The sequence below is a fragment of the Canis lupus genome, chromosome 1, assembly GCF_011100685.1.
Source record: "Canis lupus familiaris isolate Mischka breed German Shepherd chromosome 1, alternate assembly UU_Cfam_GSD_1.0, whole genome shotgun sequence".
NCBI lineage: Eukaryota > Metazoa > Chordata > Mammalia > Carnivora > Canidae > Canis > Canis lupus.
Genome location: NC_049222.1, coordinates 65,500,356 through 65,524,773, shown reverse-complemented (window position 1 = coordinate 65,524,773; position 24,418 = coordinate 65,500,356).

Sequence of the window (24,418 nt, the reverse complement as noted above, 5' to 3'; positions counted from 1 at the left end):
TTTAGGGGATTTTTATCAATGTGGATTCCGATTCAGTTCATTTAATTACCACAGGCGACAAAACTTTCTTACACGTGCTGCTCTGCTTGTTAAAGAGGAGGAACTCTGCTTTCCAGATAGAGGGTCCTAGCGAACTCGGACAGAATCGGATGAAAGAAACGACGTAAGAAGGGAAAGTGATCTGCTGGAGTCCCTTATCTCGTTTTGGATGTCCACATGTCTCGTCTGATTTCCTAATCACACTCCTCAAAGCCCAGATGTTGCACATCTGGAACAGGGCAGGTTGGACACTGTGGTGATGAGGATGTTCAAGAAGTCACCCTTCAGTTCCACGCCGGACAGCCAAATGCTCTGTTGGTTTTGAATTTAAAAATTGGCCCCAGCTGCTCAATTTCTTTTGGCTTCTGATGGAGAGCACTAAAGACAAATAATTATTCAGCCTATTGGAAAGAAAGTAAGCAAATACGTGACTTAGAGGTTACAACAGTTTGAAATCACCGGAAAGTCACTGCGTATCTTCTTGTCAGAAGTGTTGGGTTGAGTAGGGCAACCGGGCCAAATCCCTCCACAGTCTGCAGGGCTGGGATCCGGCTGTGGCTCCACATCCTCGCTGGGCGAGGGCCACAGAAAACACGCCTCAGATTTACTTTAGATACTTGCCAAACATCCTATTGACAGATAGTAGGATTTTTGTGCAGGTGAGAGGGATGAAGAGGTGTTTCTCCTTTAATGTTCTCGAAGCCGACTTAAATATTTGGCTTGTTGCAAGTGGAAATGATTAACTGGCAAAATGAAATCCATTGTGATTCAGATGGTAATCAGTCAGCCAACTGGTAATTATAAAAACTACTAAAAGTTGAACTAGGATTAGAAGAAATGCCTATAGGACAATTAGTCACTCCTCATTTATATGGTGTTATATTACAAAAGTAACAATTGTGCAACGTAAACGTAAAGATGACCATTACCGGTACTTTCTTAGTCGGGTTAAAATACAAAAGGGCATAAGGATGCTGTTTTGAAGTTGTGTTGTTATTTAGGTTTAAAGACAAAGAAACACAAGTCTTCCTGGCTCCAACGAGGGAATCCATGGCTCACACAACTGGGGAAGTCGAGGCATGAACTGGTACTGTTTGTTCCAGGTGTTCTATCAATAGCATCCAAATTCTATTTTCTCTTGGCTCTAAAATCTCTTCTTATGGCTTCATTTTCAAGCAGACACATCCAGGGGGGGCACTGCCCTGGCCCAGCCATTGTGGGCACACCGAGCCCTTGGGGTGCCTGGGGGAAGGGCTCTCCTGTCTCAGGGCCTTCTCTGCTTCCCCGGCCTCAGGCACACGCCCAGCTCCGTAGGAGAAGGAAGGTCAGACGAGACTACACGAGCCGAAAGTGGGAGACAGGTGATTCTCCTAAGGGGATGTGTTGGGATCCCTGGGTGGCACAGCGGTTTGGTGCCTGCCTTTGGCCCAGGGCGCGATCCTGGAGACCCGGGATCGAATCCCACATCAGGCTCCCGGTGCATGGAGCCTGCTTCTCTCTCTGCCTGTGTCTCTGCCTCTCTCTCTCTCTCTCTCTGTGACTATCATAAATAAATAAAAATTAAAAAAAAATAATAATAAGGGGATGTGCGTTCCACGACCAGAAGAGAGGGTCCAGATCGGCTGCACAGGTCCCGCTGTCCTCAGCTTCTCCCACCCCATCACCTTCAGCAGCACAGCAAGCAGGCAGCAGAAGGCAGCGGGGAAATGTCACATGCTTGCCGGCCACCCACATGTTCAGATGCACGTCTCAGCCTCCCCTGCAGTTATCTTGGGTCCTGGGACTAGATTCAGCCAACAGACTGAACCGCAGTGACGCGTGTTGCTTCTAGACTAAGACAACGAAGGGCCATGTGCTTTGGGCACCTTCTCCTCCTTTGCAACAGTGGCCTCGGGGTCTCTGTGGTTCGATGAGATGACCGGCCGCCAGGGGGAGGAGGACTCTCCAGGCCGACCTGGACTCCACGTGAGCAAGAAGCAGACTTTATTACCTGAAGTTGCTGAGACGTGGGGAGTCACCTGTCGGAGCTGCGAGAGGGAATTCCCCTACAAATACACGACTCTTTCTCAGCCTCTGTCCGAGGAGAGGGGGAGAAGCAGCAGTTAAATAAAGGTTTACTCGTGGATCTCACATAGTCATTTACTCTCCGACTTACCTGACACGGAAATCCGCAGGTTCCTTTAATTAGAGACTGAAAAGAAGTTGTTTCAAAGTGTCTGCCAAGATTGTCCATGGTGTTTTCTTTAAATAGAGCACGTAATTGGCATTTAAGACTCACTTGGAGAACCCCGATTCCCTAAATAGGAGGCTTTGCTTAAAATGAGTTTTTGAATTTTTATTGAGAGCCTTTCTACAATGTACTATTCCCGCTATCAGCCACTAATTTGTATATGTTAAGAAATTTCTGATGATGGAATAGTACCATGAAAAGCAATTATTTTTACATATTTAAATAAATGAAGAAATGGATTGAATGAACACTATACCTACAGATTTTTTTTCTGGCAGCCGGTCTTGAAAATCATTCTTTAATTATTTGTGCCTCGCATTTTGCCTTTTTCTCTAAAGTCTGGCTCAGGTGGGATCCAGATAATTAAAGATTATTCCTAACCAACTCCTATTTATCTATGTTCCATTGTAATGTGGAATTGAGAAGTTCTCATTTTGGATGAATCTTTATGAGTGAGGAAAAGAGCGTGTAAAAAATCAATTCTTAAATCAATGAAACATATTTTACACCAACTGTATAAAAACAGACATTGCCCCAGGGGACTAATAGCAAAAAGATTAAGTGATAATTCCCAGGCCCCTTGTCTCTTCTCCGTTGTAATCGCCCATCTGATAATTTCTTTTAGTTATAGGTAGTATTCGAAATATTTTTGCTTATATATTCCCATCCTCAATCCAGACATCTACTTTGATGAGGAAAATCTGGATATCATTTATCGATTCAATAAACAGTATGCCCCTATAATAAAGAATGAAACTCATACCCTGTGTTTAAGGAGCATGCAGCCCAATGGAGCACATGCTAATGGACAATTATGGTGGGATAAAGACTCAGCGCCATGTGCACCACAGTAAGCGCAAGAGCACATGTGGTGGGCGCCTACAGAAAGAGGAAAAGATGGCTCAGCTCCACGAGATGAGTACCAGGCAAGGTGTATTTCCAAAGTGGTTTATGTTGTAACTTTATGGTTCATGTACCCATTTGAAATGGGTAACAAGAGTGAGTCACTCATAATGTCCCACTAGAGAGCTTCATTTATTAACCAAAGAAACAAGCTTATTACTTGTCCTGACTTTTAAAAATAGATAATGAAATTCTCAGTATGTGTTTGGTGTGCTGAATCTAGTGATTCGGATTGTATCCCAAGAAAGAATAGCTCTAGTCTCTCAGTATAGTCTTCATGAAGCGAATGGAACATGAGTGCTTCGGGAGAGCACTCGTTCTGTGCCCGGAGTGGGCAAAGCTTTGTCTGAGTTAGTACTCAACGGTGGTTACGACGTTTCTGCAGTGATGCAAAATGCATTTCAGCTCTATTCAGACCCAACCATCAATGGCCACAGGGAAAATCCTTCCAAAAGGACCTGGGGCTAGAAAGTACTCATAACAGTCCTGCTCAGAGGAACACTAACACTCTTAGTGTAGGATCTCCCATGATCTGAGCACCAAAGGCTCTAGCGATACATTCAACTCTCAATCTTTTACATTCTTTTACAAAGATTGCTGAGGACTAAAAATCTCCAATTCTGCATAAGTTCTAAAGCACAGTTAAGTGTGTTAAATTGTGATTATTTCTGTTTGTTTACTCAGAGGATACAATTTTCCTGATGAACTCTTGGCACCTAACTGCAAATTTAAAATTAAATGTTTCATATTTTGATTTGCCCTTTGATTTCTTATTTGGCCTAAAGTGCAGTAGTGTGTTGGTTTAATACTTACAGATTTAATATTTTTAAAATAATAAAATTAAGTGTTTCAACTCAGCAAGTACTTATTGAACATCTGCTAAGTTCAAGACATTCTATTAGGTGCTGTGGAATATACAGTCAGAAACACAAGAAATGGGGCCCCTGGGTGGCTCAGCGGTTGAGCATCTGCCTTCAGCTTAGGGCATGATCCCAGGGTCTTAGGATCAAGTCCTATGTCGGGCTCCGGCAGGGAGCCTACTTCTCCCTCTGCCTGTGTCTCTGCCCCTCTCTCTCTGTGTGTCTCTCATGAATAAATAAAACCTTTAAAGAAAAAGAAAAGAAAAAGAAATAAAAATGTTTTCTTTTCAAAATAAGTGCTGACTAGAATTATCAGGTTTCACTGCACTATGTTGTGGCTTCTACATCCATACAAGGAGGAGACTCAGAGGCATGCATTGCAGCCTGAAGAAGAGCAATAGTTCTTCTTCAAAGCTCCCCAGATACAGAAAATCCCCGCCAATGCTTCAAGCAAAGCAGATCCCACTTAGACTGGAAGAAACAAGGAAATAAATATTTTCATTAGCTGAGATCCCAGCAGATGCTATTAGATATATCAGAGCAGTTCTTAAAATGGTTCCTAAACCTTCACTGACTTAGGTGCAGGTGATACGAGGAAACAGACACTAAAAAAGTGCAGGTCACAGAGCTCATTAGCCCGGAGCTAGGACTGGAAGTCAGATTCTCAGAATTTGGCACATGCCCCAGCAGAAGCAGCACCTGAGAACTTGTCAGCAGTGCAAATCTCAGGCCCCTTCCAAGACCTACTAGGTCAGAAAGTGTGGCCCAGGGCCCGGCCAATCTGAGCTGATACACACTGAGGTTTGAGAACTACAGATATGCCAGGGCACAGAGAACTTGAGCTAAGATGGGATTTTCCCAGCTGTTCCATACTGAACCTGTTCGGATGCCATAGCTCAACACTGGAGGCCAATTAGAGTGTGACTTCTAAGCCTATATATTTTCCCCCAACTCTTAGAAGAGTTCACTTAGGCTTCAAGAGAGAAAAAAAAATCTCCCTCACAGATCAGTATGCCAGCTTTCATTCTTAGAACCAAGCCTGCATTGAATTTTCACAAAGATCTCAAAGATTTTTAATATCCCGCCAACATATGGGAAAATAAGCCACTGACAATGTGTCAATGCTTCTTTTTTTTTTTTTTTTTTTTTGCTTTGTTTTTCTGTGATTGAGTTACTGAAAACAATTCATAGCTTTTGCAATCCTGAGCTCTGTGGACTTATAGGAGGTCTCCTAAAAATGTCATAAACTCAAAGCAATTTGGTACAGGAAAGTAAGAATTCAAGCTATCACACAAATGCCAATGGCCCAAGTGGCTTACGACTAAAACATGACGTGTACTTTCATTATTTTTATAGCTAATTAGAAAGATTTATCAGCAACCAAAAGAAGCCAGAGGAAACAGGGCTGCACGTAGTGATTAATGATAACCAGCTCCTTCCTAGAATGGAAAACTACTACACTCCAAACACTCGTGTGTGGCAATTTAGAAAAACTATCTCTTCTGAAGGCAAAGAATGGATCAGAGTTGAGGACGTATTAAGGCCATAAATGACACTCATCTCCCCATTTCACCCATACACCCGTCACCATTTCAAGTCCCATCAAACCCACAAAGCTTCCTTCACTGGCATTTTATTTCCATCCTTTAAACAGTCCAAATTATTGTGGCCTGTGAGGCACAGTAGAGGGCTGAATTATCAAAGTGGTGGAAGCCAGAGCAGCTTGACCTTTCCAATTCGTAGATGCACGGTGTTGGGCAACATCTTAACCTAAGCCTCTGGCTTCCCTATCTGTAAAAATGTGATGAACAATACCACTGCTATCACAGAACTGTTTTAAGGATGAAATGTGATAAAACATCTAAGATGTTTAGCACATTGTTCACATAAATGCTGAATGAGTGGTGGTGTTCTCTTGTCATTGTGGTTCAAATTTGGTTTATGTGTATCAGTGTCACCACCAAACAGGATATAGGTTCCTGGAAGACAGGCACTAAGTCTACCACTTCCACAAGAAAGAAAGGAAAGAAGGAAAAGGAAAGAAAGAAGAGAAAACCATTCAGACTCTCCCACCAATTGGCTGATCCCTGGAATTCAACCTTTAGGGTTTCGTTCCTTTATTTGAGGTTTCTGACCTCTTGAACCCACCTGGTTTTGCAAACATCTCTCCCTTAGGATGAATGCAAGATCTGAAAGTCATTTTTTTATTCAAATTTTGGAGACAGAGAACATGTTAGAGTGACAGGTACACGAGAGGAGGCAAAAAACCAGGAGAGGGTATCTGTGCAACAATCCCGAGCCTTGCACGCTTCCAAAGTTCTCTGGCCTCCAACCACTAGCAGCAAACCAGAAATCAACATTCACTGAATTCTGAGATGGGAATCCTAGAGAGACAGCAAAAGAAGTGAAAGTTCCTTCACTCTATGATGAGAAGCACATCTGCATCACTGTCTCTAGGGACCAGTCTCTCTTTCCTGACTAAGCTTCTACCCAGAGAATTCAGACGAGGAAAGGGAGTCCACAGCTACGACTTAGTATGTCATCTGTGTGTTTGGTTTTATTTTGTTTCATGTGGCTCTGCTTTGTAGGACCCTCTAATTGCCCCATACCCTCCCAAAGAGACCAACTGGGAAGTAGCTGTATCTTAACTCCTCTATTTGATTCTTTAAAAATCAAAGTAATCTTATCAGGGCCTATGAAAACTAGAAAGGAACATCCTTCATCTACAGAAACCAAACGTATCACTATTGTCGATCTCTCCCCTCATGTACATGGTTACAGCCTCCATAAAACAAAAGAAAAACTGTTCCTTAGAAATCTCCAATAACCAGAGAAGACGATACATCTGAACGCTGGCAGGTCCTGGGTAACAGGTTCTGAAACAGGGACACCCTGCTGGCAACAGCAGATGGAGCGTTCCCAACATGAAGCTGTTAACAAAGGGGAGTTAGGATAACACGCATCAAGGCTTGACGGCTGTCTCCAATGGCAGGTCTTGGACAAGAGTCCAAAGCAATGAGCCCCAGCAAGAACACCTAGGAAAAAATTCAGTGTTGGGGTTTTGTTGTTTTATTTCAGAAATCTGCTTCATTTAAGAAAAACAAAACTAAGTAGGAACCAGAGAAGCCCACATGATTATTGCTTTGGGAATATTTTCAGAATTCTCCCAGAAACAGTGGAGGTAAAGCAAGGCATAGTCATATTTGGCATTTTAGGGGCTGCTAACAGCTTTGTCTCTTTGGCGTCACGGACATGTCTGCTCAAAAGAAATTCCCTCTCTCCGATCATAAACTACCACGCCGTTGGCCTACAGCTACTTTAGTTTATAGCCTCGTCCTGCTGAGTGTTCACCTTACAGGGGGTTAGGGCAGAGCAAGGGAGGGACAGAGGTGACTCATTAGTATTTTCTGTAGCTTGGCATTGTCTGGAACTACTAGAAACCCCTCCCTTTTTCAGCCATCATGGAACCAGAATGACTGGAGTTCAGCTTCTGGGTATACACCTTGGCACCTTAAAATGAACTTTAAGAGTGCCATTGAACTTGGCACTTTAAAATGAAACTCCAGTTCTCCCTCCCCAGATGAGCAGACTTTGGTTTTTTCCAAGAACCCCCAGACATCCCCCAAGTAGTCCTGGCTCTTTCCCTTAGGGTCAGGAACTCAGACGGCTCTCAAGCCTGGACAACTCTACCACTGCTGGTCCCCAGGTTGGTTCCTACAGAAACCAGTATGGACTGCTGTCATGGCCATCAAAGCTGGGGTGACCCTGAACTGGGTAGCCCTGGAATGCTACCTCTCATGAAGCAAGGAGAAATAACTCTTGGATTCACGTCATAAAAAATCGGGGGTGGGGGTGGTGAGAATAAAGAAGGTCTTCCAGTCAAAATTCTAGCAGAGCTTTTTGTGGGACTTGACAAGGTGGTTTTAAATTTTATAGGGAGAAGCAGGAGTTAAGAATAACCAAAATGCTTTCGAATACAAGAAAAAAGAAAAAGACACAACGACGTGCTTTTCTGGATATCAAATATCAAATCACATTCTCAAAGTCACAGTGATTAAGACAGCGTGGTATTGGCACAAACATATACGATTAGATCAACAGAATAGAAAAGAAAGCCTTAAAACAGACCCGTGCATAAATGGACACTTGATTTATGCCAACAGTGGCACTAGAGAGCAGGGGGGAGTAGATGACGTTTTTGATAAATAGCGCGAGGACAAGTGGATATCCTAATGGGATCAACATAAAATGCGACCTCCCTAATTCATACCACACACTAAAATCACTTCCAAGAGGATCAGAGACCTAAATATAAAAGGTAAAACAACAGACTTTCTAGAAAATAGTATAAGAGACTAACTCCAAGACCCAAGGCAGGAAAATACAGTATTCCTTAAATAGGACACGTAAAGTTCTCACCCAAAAGGAAAACATTGTTTAATTTACAACAAAAATAAAAACTTCTGGGGTGTACCTGGGTGGCTCAGTCAATTAAGCATCTAACTCTTGATTTTGGCTCAAGTCATGATCTCAGGGTCTTGGGATCAAGCCCCACGTTGGGCTCCTGACTCAGCAGGGAGTCTGCTTCTCCCTCTGCCTCTGCCCCTCTCCCTGCTCATGCTCTCTCTCATGAATAAAGCTTAAAAAAAAAAAAAAAAGGAAAACTTCTGGGACACCTGGGTGGCTCAGTGGTCGAGTGTCTGCCTTCGGCTCAGGTTGTGACCCCGGAGTCCCGGGATTGAGTCCCACATGGGGCTCCCTGCATGGAGCCTGCTTCTCCCTCTGCCTGTGTCTCTGCCTCTTTCTCTCTGTCTCTCATGAATAAATAAATAACATCTTTAAAAAAAATAAAAAGAAAACTTTTATTTATCAGACAGTAATATTATACAAGTAGAGAGGCACAAGTTGAAGAAAGGCTCAAGATCAGAGGAAGCCTATGAAACAATAAAAAAAAAAAAAAAGATGGACAACCCAATAGAAAAATGCGTCAGAGGCTTAAAAAGACACGTCACAAAAGGAGACAAACGATCTGCAAGCATGCGAAGGGGTGGTCATCGGGAAAGTAAAAATTACAAGCAACAAGTGATGGCCACACAATTCTGTGGATACACGAAAAGCCCCTGAATTATACATTCTAAGTGAGTGACTTGTATGGCGTGCGAATTACAGGGCAATAAAACTGTTACTAAAATTTTTTTAACGTGACAAAATTAGTACACACCTACCAAAATGACTAAAATTTAAAGATCACTGTATTGGTGAGAATGTGGCGCAATTAAAATTCTTCATCATGCCTGGTGGGAATATAAATTGGTCCCACCACTTTGGAAAATAATCTGGCATAATCTATTAAAGTCAAAAATATGCGTGCCTTATGATTGAGCTAAGTCGACCCCAGGTGTAAACCTAACAAAGTGCATGTAAACGATCACCAGGAGACCTACGAAAGAATGTTCGGGGCCGGATTCAAGAACGGCCCAACCTGCAGATAACCCAAATGTCTATCCTTAGTAGGTAGGGCTGATAAATACTGCAAACCGCAGCCTTAGGCACACGGCGAAGAATGTGAACAAGCTTCAGCTGGAAGCAACGATACAGATGAAATCTCGCCACAGGCTTGAGCAGAAGCAGCTACCACTGTCGTGTTTATGGACGCGCGCCTACCTGGTGAGACTACGTGGGAAGAAGTCCAGGTGCTGGTTCCCGAAAGGCAGGATACCGATCACACATCCCGGCCCGAGGTAGCTGCGTCGGGAAAGTGGGCCCCGGAGAGCTTCCCGTTTGGGCGCGATTCTAGCTCTTGATTTAAGGGAGGCCCACGGGTTTACTCCGAGGTAACTTATTGACCCATATACCTGGGTTTTGTGCATTTTACTATATACAGGGTATATTTTCGCAAAACAGTATTTTCTTTCATTTAAAAAATGAAATTGTGCAGGGAGCTGCTCGGCGCCCCAACAGTTCCGCCGTGAGGCAGTGCACCCTTGTTTAGGCCTCCAAGCCTGGCCCCGGCTGCGCCACCTGCCCGGCCCGCCGCCTCCTCCGAGCCAGGCCTGGCCGTGCGCCCGGGCCTTCCAGCACCTGTGGCCCAGAGTCCAGAGCATCCCGACAGCAGGACTGTACTCAGTCCACAAGGCTCAAGCGCGGACCTATGATCCCCTCGCAGCGAGGCCAAGAGGATGAGCTCTGGCCTGCAAAGGGCACAGTCTGCAGAGGTCGTCCTTGCTCACCTGCTCTCCCTACGTGGCCTCGATCGTGGCTCCCTGGAGTCCACGCCTCCTGTCACCACTGCCCTGTAAACGTAAACAACTGGGCGCAAGGGGCCTCCCCCACGTTGCCCAGCAGCAGCAGCCGAGCTCCACCATCCACAGTCCAACCACCCGGGGCGGCGTCCATCCCTTGACACCCCCAAGAAGCTCAGGAAATAGGAACTATGACTCTCCTTGCACATAAAAGGAACGATTTCAGAGAAACAACGCGATTTGCCCACAGCTGCCTAGCAGTAGAATAATAACGCTACAGTTTCCATTATTATCTATTGAGTTACTCACAGTGTGTCAGGCGCTGTTCTAAGCACTAGACGTGTGTTAATTTTATGATCCTCACGACCACTCTAAGAGTGGTACTTCTTCTTGATTCTATTTCACAGTTAACAACATCGAGGCACAGAGGGGACCACGTAATTTCTCAAGGTGTTATGGTGAGTGAAGGAAGGCATCAGGGATTAAACCAAGTTCGCCCTAACCACAGGTCAGCCTGCAGTTGCCCAGAATTAAAGGGTAGGCTATGCAGTGTTGGCGTTTGGAATCGTCAAACGTATCAAGAGAAGGTTGCTACCAATGAATGAAGCACTAACCGGAAGTGCTTTCCACCACCTGCTAGCAGGGCTCCCCGTTGGCCCCCCAGGCCCGTGGGCCCCCCCCAGGCCCGTAGGCCTCAGCTCTGCCCCTGGCCCGCCCCCACCTCAGAGGAGCCATGTAGCTTCCCCGGGTCCTTTACACTGGTCTGACATTCTCTTTGTCATAGGTCATCTTGTTGAGCTATTTTTTTTAGAGCTATTTTTTGTTTAAAGATTTTATTTATTTATTCATGAGAGACAGAGAGAGAGAGAGAGAGAGAGAGAGAGGCAGAGACATAGGCAGAGGGAGGAGCAGGCTCCATGCAGGGAGCCCAATGTGGGACTTGATCCCAGGACCCTGGGGTCATGCCCTGAGCCAAAGGCAAATGCTCAACCGCTGAGCCACCGAGGCATCCCTTTAGATCTTTTTTCATAGGCAAATTGTTCATGTTTTTGTGAGTTGGATGTTGTCATTGGTTCCTGGCTTTGGGAACTACCCTCCCTGGCCTTTGGCTTTCTCTTTCAGTATCATCTTCATCCTTTAGTCCAAGTAGTTCTGCTGATGAGGATCTCCATATGTCTAGACTCTCCTAGACTCAAGGCAGGGGCCCCATGGCCGCCCAGGAGATCAGCCTCCACTTCTAACGTAAAGCCCATCCTATTCTAGTATCAAGTAATTATAGCTCGTTATCCTTTCTAACTATGCCTGCTCTGCACCAAAGGTACTAAATAGAAAACAAGGCTGTTAAAAGATTGAGAGATGGGACTTAAGAGGCACCTCGGTGGCTCAGCCAGTTAAGCGTCCAACTCTTGATTTCAGCCCCGGTCACAATCTCAGTGTCGTGCTCCAGCTCCACGTTGGGTGTGGAGCCTGCTTAAGATTCTTTCTCTCTCCCTCTCCATCCCCTAAAAAAAGAGATGGGACTTAAACCTCTGGACCTCATAATATACATGATTTTTTGGCCTGCAGAAACCACGTTTCTGACCTAGTGCTTGCTCTCGAAATAGAATCTGCGCTTTATGGTTTATTGAATATTATTATCTTGTCAGAAATTGCCACTGTTTATTAAATATGCAGTTTATTGCAGATTGTTTCTAATCTTTAATTGCAACTTTGATTGTATCTTGGGGGCAAATTAATTCTTTCTTATGACACTGCCTTTCCACCTACAGAATGCAAGTCAATTGGGAAATGAAATCTAATAGTTTCTGCCTCGATTTCTCCTACATAACATCAATCCAGAAGCCCAAGGCTTTGAAGGCTACTCTGGCAGCAGTGTATTATAGGTATTCTAATTTGCATTTGAGAAGAGAAAGTACTAATCCCTCTAGAATTGCTCACCTGTTCTTGGGAGGGGTCCACAGACCTCTGGTTTATCCAGGTGTCAACTGGCACACAAGTAGTTTTCCAGACACACTAGAGATCCAGGATTCCAAATTGTTGCAAGGTCCCTTTCTCTCTCCACCACTGACCACTTTTGCTCAGAAGTCAGCCCCGATATTCAGACTTGGCCCCGCCTTCTCCCTCCCTTCATGCTCACAGACCACAGCTTCTCCCAAAGTATCCTCTCCAGAGGTTGCCAATATTTATCTCTTCCTAATCCACTGGGTGAAAGAGCAGCAGTGGCATCTTCAGGAAGATTATAGCAAATAATATGGTAAGGAACAGCCATGTCAATAGGATGGCTTCTCTCCTCCCCTGGTTCCTTCTCAGCCCACCTCCATATGTTCTGATCCCCCATCCCAGCCCTCACTCCTACGCCTGCATCTGTGACCTGAGTCCCGCTCTGATGCAACATTCAAGTTCCAGACCCAGAAGGTTCCAATCCTCCCAACTTTCTGCCCTGGGCTGTAAAAGCTTTTGTTCAGAGAATGTTTACTTTTTCCTTGGCTCAGAGTGATTTCCGACGTCATTAAGAATGACAACTTCTGTTTAGAGACCCTTGCCACTCAAAGCGTGGTCCACAGACCAGCAGCCTCCAGCTCCACCTGGAAACATGATGGAAATACAGAATCTCAGGCCTCATCCCAGACCCATCTGCATTTTCACAAGATCCCCAGGGGACTCATCTGCACATTAACATTTGAGAAGCCCTGGTCTAGAAAACAGAAATGTCTATTACAACACAAGTTCAATTTATTCTTTTTTTAAAATCCTTGACTGCAGGACATTTTTACAAAATTAAACAGAACTGTTAAAGAAATATTTTCTTAATTTAAGTTCCATTGAGTTTGGTTCATAAAAAAAATAAAAGCTAACAAGACTTTTCCTGCATTCTCAGGGAAATTTAGTATTTCTACATGGTATAATAAGGCTTAGCCTAGCTATCTCATCCTTGACATCTTTTCCCATATTATAATTTACACACAAAGTCCACTGAGACTCTAATTTATTTTTAACAAAAAATAACCTTTTCCTTTTTTTCATGTTATAAAAGCAGAACATGTTTTAATAGAAAATTTTCAGAAAAAGCGCATAACTGGAATGAAAATAAAACAAATCAATAAAGAAAAAAATACTACTACCTAGAGATGGCTACTGTAAGACATTAGAATACTTACATGTATAAGTAATATTACCATAAATAACAGATAAAATGCAATCACATGGTACATACCCTTTATTTTTCTATTATGAATACATGTCCATTAAATATTAATCTATACTATTTTTAACAGCTGAAAGGTACTGATTTTTTATTTAGGATATTAAACCAACCAACATTCTATCAGAATCCGCTTCCATTTTTTTTCCAATGTCATTTTAAAAATAGGAGCTATACTGTTAATTATGCCCTGGAATTGATGCATTTGATTTTTTAAAAGGCAATATTATTTATTCATTTGATCAATCTCTAGCACCTTTAGTCCTTTGTGTTCACTAATAAAATTAAGAAATTCATTTGCGAGAAAAGTATGTGAATTTTTACACAGTCTCTGAAAGCTGCCAACTAAGTAATACCTTCTGATGGTCAGTAAGTGGATCGGTCTGTGCTAACACCACTGTTTTCCATATGATAGATGGATAAGCTATACATGTGTTCTTTCTTGTCCTGGAGCTAATTTTTAACTTGCTAAGGATGTACTAAGAGCATCTACAGACCAAAGTCATAAATTCAAAAACTAAAAAACACACCGAGGTTAATGTTGAAGCTGCCACAAAAGTATTAACTACACATAACCTGGTAATTATTGATCAATATTAGCCTTTCCACAGATATACACACATATAATAAGACACAGCAAGGTAAGGAAGAAAAATTCCAAACAGCATTTAAAAACCTTAAAATGTTTTATACTTGGCTATAGACACAATCCAACCAATGAAACAAAGTGGAAGGTTGTGGTGATTCATAAGTGCCGCCTTTGTCATTAAGACCAAAATTGGGTGAGACCTAAGTGGCTCAGTTGGCAAAGCGTCTGCCTCTGGCTCAGGTCATGATCTCAGGGTCCTGGGATCAAGTCCTGCATCGGGCTCCCCACTCAGTGAGGAGTCTCAGCTTCTCCCTCTGCCTCTGCCCCTCCCCCCATTCATGCTCTCTTGCTTTCTCTCTTTCTCAAATAAACAAAGTCTTTTTTAAAAAATAAATTTAAAAAAGAGACCAAAATCGGTTTTCCACAACATGAACCATATTTAGATTCCTTTACTCAGCTGGGGTTCTTTGGTTTGAATCAACAGAAAGGAACTCTCGCCACCTTGGACAAATAAGAACAGACTCTCGGAGGAGAAGGGCTAGGCCGCAGGCAGGACAGCAATCCAGGAGCTCCGGGTCTAGGCAGCCCGGTCCTTGCAGCTGCTATGATGGAGTAAATGAGCTCTGGCCTCACTGTCAGAGAGCATCCACGGGTCCTGCTGCGGTCACATGCCCGCCCCTTGGCCATTAGAGGGGACAGGACCTGGACTGAAGCCTCACCAGCCTGTAAACCCCTGAAGAGAAAGATGCTGCTGCAAAATGAGAAGGGAAGAGGTGGTGGGTCAGGCAAAACCAGCAGCTGTCCACAGGTTATGGGCACAGACAAGGACACTGACATATTCAAATGTCAGGCTGAACAGGTCTAAGAACCAGGGGCCGAAAGAATTGACGCACCTTTAGTTCATTCTGAGAACTATAGTATGTGGGGCGGGGGGGGGGGGGGGGGAGCAGCCTGTGACTTACTGATGCACAATTAACGGATTCAGAGAGAGCAGGCCATTTTAGTTTAAATAAACAAATGATTAACCTTGCTGACAGAAGCTGAAGAACTAGGCTAATGACTTTAGTCATCTTGCCTCCCTGCTAGCAGACAACACTTCCAATGTGTGTGATATTAATGGAAACGTGTTTGGAGTTTGGAGCAGTGCTTATCAGATATTAACGTCCAAATAGGTCACATGGGGACTGTGTTAAGATGCAGATTCTGATTCGGCAAGTCTGGTGCGGGGCCTGAGGTTGGGCATGTCTAACAGGTTCTCGGGCAATTCCCATCCAGTGGATCACCGGGCCCAGGATTCTCCTCTCTGACCAAGCGGTCCCTCATTCAGACACCACACCTCCCACCAACCCTTCCAGCAACAAGAGGCGAATCTCTGGGCAGCCTTTAGAAAGATCTGATGAGAAGAAGATTAAAACAGCCCACGGAGACGGGCTCTGTGGATGTCATTGATGTAAGTGCAATGGACTGAATGTTTGCGTCTCCCTAAAATCCCTACGTGGAAATCCTAACCCCAGCCCCCAGCCCAATCATATTAGGAGGTGAGGCCTGTGGGAGGTAGCTAGGGCATGAGGTGGGAGCCTCAGGAATGGGAGGTCCCAGAGAGCTCCCCTGCCCCTCTGCCCCGGGAGGATACAGCAAGAAGACAAGCAGCTACAAATCAGGAAGCAGGCTTTCTTTTTTTTTTTTTTTTTTTTTTTTTTTTTTTTTTATTTTTTTTAGGAAGCAGGCTTTCACCAGACACCTAATCTGCCATCATCTTGATCTTGAACTTCTCAGCCTCCAGAACTACAAAAAAATAAATGCCTGTTGTTTATAAGCTACCAAGTCTATGGTTTTCTGTTACAGGAGCCCAAACAGACTAAGACACCCAGTGACCCCATTTCCCTGAGCGCAGAAACTACACAAACAACGCCTTAGTCCCCTGATCTGAAAGCAGACAAGCGGTCTATGTTGCGTTCTCCAAATCAAACGCTGCTCTACTCAGAAATCTAATATACTGACTTACCCTCAGCCCTTGAATTGGGTCATTGTCTGTCATCAGAGTTGGGGGATTTATTTCCCAATCAAAAGAAAAAAGGAAAACTTTGAAACGAATCTATTGTATGCCTTCTGGACGGAGCCCAGGCCCTGTCCTCACCCCCCAGCAGTGACTGGCCACATCCTGTAAGCAGGGCCAACCCAGAACCTCTGGGTACTCTGAGGTGCTGTTATCTGCACCTTGTCACAGAAGCACTGAGTGACGGATCATGAAGTGAATGGCCTATTCTCTCTTTAGAGGCACAGAGTCAACGTGTTCTTGGAGTGTACTTGGCCTTATTTGCCTGAAGGCGAGGTGGGGGCCCGGCACACACCCCCCTCTGGCATTTCACTTCCCTTGGTAGACAGCTTAAACTGGAGAACCCATGATAAGATAAAAGTAAAACAGAACCAGCAGACATCAGGGTCTGAGGCAAAGCATTATTTTTAGAGCCTGTAGGTAATAGGGTAGCTAACCCTTTGGGGCAAACAACTCTTCAATTTTTAAATTTGAGTTATTGATCTGGGAAATATAATCAAAATCCTACAACCAGGTCTAGGTTGGGTCTACACCATTAAGAAAGGAAAAAGAAAACAAAACCTGCTCAGGAAGAGTAAGAGTAACACTGCGTTTCAAATAAATCCATAGGGTTTCCATAATCTTTCTCTGGCTCTTGAATGGTCCTTCTACGATAGTTTTCACTAGAATGCTGGTGAGGGGAGGGCTCATGAAAACATTCCTGTCGGCACAAACCACTGCCCTCTACATTTCCATTGACCATCTTTTTTTGCCCCCCTTCCTTTTCCTCCCAATAAATTTTCTGGATATTTTGAAGAGCTGTCTTTGGACATGACAATGTGCGGTTCTGTGTCAGAGGAGGCCTTATAGTTTCATGAGAGGAGGATTTCATGCCACACAACAAGACACTCTGATTAGGCACCGAGAATGCCAAGAAGCATGGGCCAGAGGCCTTATCCGGGAGAAACTGAGAAGAAGCCTACAAGGGTTCACGGCCATTGGCAGTAGAGTAACGGTCAGAAATGCGAATCTCGTCAGTCAGATGTAGGCTCAACCGGACCTCCAGCATTACGCACCACGAAACTGCTCCACTTGCACATCTCTGTGAATTTCAGTTTCCTTATCTGTAAAATGGATGTAATTCCTAGGGCACAGAATGGTTATGAGGATTAGGTATTACCTAAAAGCATTTATCACAATGTCAGCCTATGAAATAGTATATGCTCGTAATCGTCATCCTCGGTAGCGTAGTTCATTGAGTCCCCTCACTCCCAGCCTCTAACTTCTACTCACTAGCCACTTTTCCTACCATTTGTAAGAGCTGTCATGGATACCAAGGGTAGCCACATGACGCCTGATCCAAAATATACTGCGAGAATAAGGATGGGCACCCTAAACAGGGTGATATACTCTAGACTTACCCCCACCTCTGGGATCTTTCTGGGTCCAGAGTCTTAGAAGTGAACAGAAACTTAGAAATCCAGTAATGGGCCCAATTTGGAGTGGAGCTGTTACCTGCCCCCTCTTTGGCCATTGGGGGGAGGCAAGAATGGTACCAACACAGAGCAGAGGTGGAGGTGCAGGTGCTGACACATCCAGGAAAGGATAAGGGGATAATAAAACCCGAGACCCCACCCAGGCTCTTCGAGTCCCCAGACCCAGCCAGCTCAGCCCGGGAGCTGGGGAGATGGAGCTGCCCAGCTAAGCCTCTCAATCCTCACCTGCCCTGTAGCAAAGATGCTCTTGTAGAAAGACTTTGAAGACAACCAAGGCAATAAGGAGGTAATCTCTTAGACTGCCAGGTCTTGACCTAGGTTCCTGGAGTTCCACTGCTGTCAAAAAGCTAAAACCATCTCCTACAGATGGTGGGTTTGACTGATTGAAGGCAATGGTGTATGTGACACATTTTCTGTGTTTTTCCTGAAAACTAATTGCTGCCTAGACAGAAGCATTTTAACTATTTTCATTATCACCAAGCTCCTGGTGGCTGTACACTTCAAGCAACTAGTTTAACCAAGCCCATTTGGTTCATCAGTCACTGTAATTCCTTTTAGAAACACAGTGCTCAGAGCTCTGATTTGTATTCAACACTGACCAAAAAGCCACGAAGCCCTTCCAGTCAGCGGAGGACTACAAACTTTCTCCAAAGATCCCCTGATAGAGCCACAAATAGAATTAGTATCTCTGCCCAGATGTCCCATTGTAATTCACTAAAACACACTCTTTGAAAAGTACCTCTTTCCCCACCCTCACCCCTACCGCCCCCCATACATGGAAGATAAGTAACTCCAAAGATAACCTAAGACAGAAGAAAAGACTTCATCTCCGGCATCCAAAGGTCAAGATGACCATAGATGCCATCCCATCTGACCGTACCTGTGGAGTAACCTTTACTTCTTGGCCCAGAGGAATGAAGAAGAGGAAAAAGGAAGAGAGGGGACACCACGGGCTTGCCAATTTGGCTTCGCTCCCAGGCATCCTGGGGCTTTGCTTAAGCTGCTCTCTAAGGGAGAACAGTGCTCATAAGTGTATCATTTATTGAGTCTCTGCAGATTAACCATTAAAAAAAAAAAGGAAGGGCCTACAGGAGAGGCATAGGCGAGGATTCCTCTGATACACTGCCCCAGGGCTCACCGGCCGGAGGACACGGGGGCTGCCCCAGCTCCTATCTGCTCTAGACACAGCCCCCCGGGGGCCAGGTGCAGGCACCCGAGGAAAGGCCGCCCTCTCTCTCCTCCTCGCTGCCTATCTTCTGTGGATGAACAAGGGCTCCGGCCCCAGGCTATCAGGCCAGGTCCCCTTCACACGCGGGGGACCCAAGTGAGTCCGCGTTCCTTCCCCAAAGTACGACTCCCTCTGAGGTAAACGCAGACTTCGCCTCAGGGAAGAAAGACGGCCCCATCACTCCTGAGGTAACAGGCCCCCCCAGTCTGTGTTTGCTCCCAACTCCCCCATTTTTCAAAGCGGCCTAGACCGTATCTTTCCTTGATTGGAAACCACTCGAAGCACCAGGAAGGAATCAAGCAGCCCGGGAAATGAGCCTCCCCTGACCCCAAAGGTGGCAGATCAGCAGCTCCAAAAGGAGTCACATTCTTTGCTCAGCTCCGCGTCTCAGAGGGGCCACCCCTCCCTTCCGCTAGGGGATGGGACTCCTGAGAGGACGAGGACGTGAAGCCTGACAGGCAGCAAATCCACCTTTCATCCTCCCGACGGGACCAGGAGACTGCCCACCGACATGGCTCTTCGTTGGAAGCTTTGAAACCAAACGAAAGACTTTCCCGGGCAATAGCCTGAACGATTCAAGTCCTTCCGTGACAAGCTCGCCTGCCTGATGGGTTTAGCTTTAGGTTCTGGGCTTTTCTCTCCCCATAGGGAACAGTTTTTCTAAACGCGTTCACACGCACCATCTCAAGGGACTCTCACTCTAAGGGAGCTTGCTAAGGAAATGTTTGCTGTTATTTTTACGTCAACAGTGAGAAACAGACACGAATGAATTAAGAGCTGCCTGATAGGACTGGGAAGCGCCCTCTGACTCCTGGTCCTTTGTTCTTGCCATTGCTCCACATGGGTGTTGCAATTACGGCTTCACATTTGGACCATCCTATGTCGTTTGACATTGAGCGAAGCCATCTGTGACCGTGGTTGTCTCCAGGGCAGGGAACTGGGCAGCTGAGGGACCCACTGGGATAGAAGGGCGGGGGAAGAAGGAAACTTTTCACTGGGTATACCCTTTTGAACTGCTTTGAATTTTCAACCATGTAAATTTATTGCCTATTCACAAAATTTAAATTAAAAATTTTTAAAAAGGACTGTAGAACTTTATAGAGGAAGCATGAAAAAGATGGCTGTAGAACTTTATGGGCAGAAACATGAACATTTAAAGAAAAGGCTTAAGACATGAAAAGGAATAACACTGAATAGCACTAAAGGAGAAAATCTTTCAATTCCTTTAAGATTGGTTAAATCTTAAAGTCACTGTAATTCCTCCGTCACCACCTGCCATCATCATCTCACCCTAACTCCCCACCACTTCCCGCGTCACTAGTATGTCACTCAGAGAACAGTACTTTGAAAGTGGTACAGTCTTGTTTCTGTTTGACATTTTGACTGGTTTTTTTTGTTGTTGTTGTTTGTTTGTTTGTTTTTAAGCATCAGAGATGGGGACTCAGAATAAGGATTTTTTTTTCATAATTTAACAAAAATTAGCTCAACCAAAGACTGGGTATAGCTTTTCAGCCCAGGATACATACCGTGTGCTGTTTTTTGGTTTGTTTGTTTGTTTGTTTTTAAGCATCAGAGATGGGGACTCAGAGTAAATATGATTTTTTTCATAATGTAACAAAAATTAGCTCAACCAAAGACTGGGTATAGCTTTTCAGCCCAGGATACACACAGTGTATCATCTTTGTGTCCACAGCAATTGGTGTATCTCAGGTATGCAGGAAATGTTGAAGGAGAGACAAGCAGGTAGTGACAGAGGCAGAGGGTCAAAGAGGAAAAAAGACAAATAAGGGCTACAGGCATTCCATCCTTCCCTCCGTCTCATCCCCATTACTGATGGGTTGTTTAAAGGTCATCAGAATATGGTGAATTGGGGGTGCCAGGGTGGCTCAACTGGTGAAGCCTCCAACTCTTGGTTTCAGCTCAGGTCATGATCTCAGGACCATGGGATCAAGCCCTGCGTTGGGCTCCAAGCTCCACAGGGAGTCTGCTTGGGGCTCTCTCTCTCTCCCTGCTGTTTTCTTTCTCTCTCAAATTAATAAACAAGTAAAATCTTAAAAAAAAAAAAAAGGTGATGCTCTTGGTTCAAGGACAGGTGAAAAGGAAGTGAAGGGGGTCCGAGCAACTTTCCTTCAGGGAACACTCTGTGTCTCAGAAGAACAACGGACACCAATGCAAAATTCTGAAATAAGCAACAGTGTTTGAATCTTTTTTTTTTTTTAATTTATGACAGATTCCTTGAGGTTGATCAGTAAAATATCCTGTATGCAGATTGCTGGGATTTCAAAACCATGATGCATCAACAGCTCATTCGTCTTGTAGTAGAGAAGCAGCTCCTGGAGACAGGGTCTGTGTTTATCCTTGCAAATAAGGAACACATGACCCGGCAACCCACAATCTTTATTTTCGTCAGCTTGCTCTTCTGCAGGCCTGTACCCCGTCAGCACTGTGTGAGGAGTGAAGTCAATAAACATCATCTCTCTCATCGCCCGAGGTGGACCGGAGGCGGTTTCCTGGCTCTGTAGCAAGTGTCTCAGTCAGGGTAATAGAGGTTTCTGTTGCATCTAACCAGGGACTCGTGAAGGTTTAGAGGGGAGACAACGAAGGCTCCAGGGTCGTGATGCTTAGGCAGCACTAAGTATGTGGCTCACCCAACTCGGTCACTAACTGAGACGCAGAACCAAGAGAAAAAACAGACCCTATAACAGCGGCCAAGCTACAGACCTCATCACAAGAGCCCTTTCTCAAGCAAGTCAAGCACTTTAGACACACGGTACCATTTTGTAAGAAGCTAAAACTTCCAGAAACTTCCAGAAAACTTCCAGAAAACTTCCTTGATGTCATCATAAGGGATCAACATCAGGGGGAGGGAGATTCTCCTCTGATCATCTTCAGACAGTAGCTAGACACAGAAGTCCGTCACGATCTGGCCCTCATTTCTTCTCCTCATCCAACACACTTGGCTACAGGCATGTGAACTACCTGAACTGAATCTAAATGTGCTTTTCCAGATGCTTATCCCTCTGCCTGGAACCACCCCCTCACCACCTGCCATCACCTGGCAACTTCTACTCCTTCCTCAGGAGTCTGCTTACATGTCAGTCTCTCCCAGAAGTCTTCCTTCACCCAGTCCTCTCCCACCCCTCAGTTTTAAGTGTAGATTTTATGATTATTCAGGTATGGTAAGACCAACAGATCAGAAGACAGTTGCCACCAGAGAGATCGTTTGGTCCTTGAAGTTCACAAAAGTAGAGGGCATGACTTGCCGTGCAGGGCCACACAGGGTTAGTCGGGAGACAGAGGGGAGTGAATAGAAAATGTGGACAAGGGCCTTTACTGGAGTTCCTACAGGAAAGGATGGGTAAGGCTGGGTAAGCAGGCTTGGGATTGGCTAGTTTGAATAGTTTCAATGGGCTCTGAGAAGTAGGGCCTCTCCCTAGGTGCCTGGTACCTGTCCCTGGAGTGATTATGATTAGGACAGGGGAACTGTGGCCCAAAGTAGAAAAGCAGAGAGGAGGTCTCTGGACTGCTTAATTTGCATCTGAAAGGTACACATGCTGGGAGTCTCTCAACACCTCTAAGAATCCGCCACCAGAGGAAGAGCCACCTCTCCAGGGCCCGCAAGGCTCCAAAAGTCAAAATATCAGAAACACATGGTCCATAATGGTTAGAAGTGGTTAAATTCCTCTTATATTCACCCTGGGCTTAACCCTCTGAAAACACTGACCACTGTTTTAATGAACTACTTACCGCTTTGCTTACCACCACCCCTAGGCGCTGGACTATACGCTGAGGGCAGGGGCGGAGTCTCTTCCATTGAGGATGGCAATGAAACATACAGACATCCGGGTGCCGAAGGGGGGGGTGCCCAGCGGTGGAGCATCTGCCTTCGGCTCAGGTCAGATGCCGGGGTCCTGGGGTCAAGTCCCGTGTCAGGCTCCCTGCATGGAGCCTGCTTCTCCCTCTGCCTGTGTCTCTGCCTCTCTCTCTGGGTCTCTCATGAATAAATAAATACAGTCTTTAAAATATACATATATACAGAGATCAATTCAAGAGGCTTCAAAGTCTAGCCCTTCGCTCAGACACACCAGGTGAGGTCACCTGCTGCAGAAGTCTCCTGGGCCACTTAGTGGAAAGGTGTCACGTCGTCCCCCAGAAGCCTTATTCATTACATAGAACTTGCCCTTGTCCTTAGGAATCCACTTAGCATCATGAAAGATCATCTTTTTGGGTTCAAAAAAGCCAGACCGAAGGCGAAATGAAGTTCTGTTGTTTTCAGGATCTTGAACTTTTTCCCCAAAATTTAGTGAAAACGAGCTAACGAAGGCAAAAAAAAATTTTTTTAAATACATTTTTATTTATTTGGTTCCAAAAGATAAGGGTGTTTGTAGAATTAAATGTCAAGGGACCTTATGACATTTCCTGGCAGGATTTCTGTGTGAAGCTTTCAACCACTCAGTTTATTCCAAATTAGTAGGAGCTTCAGCAAAGGCTTTTTGGTGGGTCCACAGCTGGAAAGAGGTTTTGTCATGAACTCTGCCAAATGCATAAGGACATATAAAAAGAGGCAGGGGGAAATTGGGATTTTTGGCTCGACATTTTTTAATAAATGAAAAAACAAACAAGACTCCCAATTTAATTAAAATTTTCCCTATATTCTGGCCTACCCTGTGATTTTTATGTCGCTGCCCAAAAGCTATTATGGAGTCACTTAAATAAGAGAAAGGAAGGGGAAGTATTTTTAATTTTAAAGGATAAGGAGAAGAGAGGGGGGGAAATACAAAAACCTCTGAGTTTTTCTTTTTCCACATCCTGAGTGCAACCCGAGGTAGCCTGGGTATCTCTCAGGCAGGTGTCTCTTAGGGGCAACCAATGACGACTTGTCAGCTTCTTCTGGGTCCTGGCTGTACGACGTTAAGATGAGAACCTCCCTGGGCACACGGTGCATCCGCCAACCCAGGGGGGCAGAGGGACACCTGCCCACAGCCAGTGGCGTTCCAGAGCTTCGAGCCGCGCGACGGGGTAGCTCAGCTCCTGAGTAATCTGAGTAGAGATTTCTTGGAATCAGCTGGGCATTGCCTGGTCCAGTTTCCAGAGCAGCGGTCGCGCCAATTCTCGCTGCTGAACACACACCTCACGTAGGCGGAGAAGCTCCACCGGACAAGTTAGAGCCCTGAGTTAGAGCCCCGAGTCAGAGCCGTGAGTTAGAGCCCCACGTTAGAGCCCTGAGCTAGAGCCATGCTCTAGAGCCCTAAGTTAGAGTCCCACGTTAGAGCCCCTGTTAGAGCCGTGTGGGGCGGGACTTGGTCTCCAGCACTTTCCTGGGCCTGAGCCTGGGCTCCCTGCTGCCCAGCCAGGCCCTTGGTTCTCAGCGGCCCATGGGGTGGCTCGCCAGCCCAGAGGCTCCGTGCTCCGAATCTCCACCCCCCCCCCCGAGTCCCCTGTGGAGCTCAGATCTCACCCCACCCACCCACCCTCTCCCCGACCCATTACCGGCACCTGCTCATGCCCCTCCTAAATCCTTCCTGAGCCTTCCATCCCTAACCTGGATGACCTCATGGCCACCCCTCACCCCGACTAGCATTCCGACTCCTAAG